At 66.7% G+C, this 357-nt stretch overlaps 1 pseudogene; it reads left to right on the top strand.

Annotated features, from left to right (window-relative positions):
• The first annotated feature begins 6 nt into the window (after positions 1 to 6).
• LOC106736250 (immunoglobulin superfamily DCC subclass member 4 pseudogene) lies at positions 7 to 354 on the top strand (annotated as a pseudogene).
• Positions 355 to 357: the final 3 nt, after the last annotated feature.

The following is a 357-nucleotide window of genomic DNA, read 5'->3' as shown; positions in this document are numbered from 1 at the left end:
TGGCAGCCGCCCCCTCACCCCACCCAGATCTCTGGCTACAAACTGTACTGGCGGGAGGTGGGGGCCGAGGAGGAGGCTGACGGTGACCGCCCCCCAGGGGGGGCGTGGCGACCAGGCCTGGGACGTGGGGCCGATGCGGCTCAAGAAGAAGGTGAAGCAGTACAAGCTGACCCAGCTGGTCCCCGGCCGCCTGTACCTGGTGAAGCTCCTGGCGTTCAACAAGTGCGAGGATGTACGCAGCGGTGTGGAAGGGCAAGACAGAGAAGACGCCCGCGCCAGACTTGCCCATCCAGAGGGGTCCACCGCTGCCCCCGGCCCATGTCCACGCGGAATCCAACAGCTCCACGTCCATTTGGC

The sequence above is a fragment of the Tupaia chinensis genome, unplaced genomic scaffold (assembly GCF_000334495.1).
Source record: "Tupaia chinensis unplaced genomic scaffold, TupChi_1.0 Scaffold119021_1, whole genome shotgun sequence".
Lineage (NCBI taxonomy): Eukaryota > Metazoa > Chordata > Mammalia > Scandentia > Tupaiidae > Tupaia > Tupaia belangeri.
Note: the sequence above shows the minus strand (reverse complement) of the source record. Positions and strands in the feature narration are given on the sequence as shown.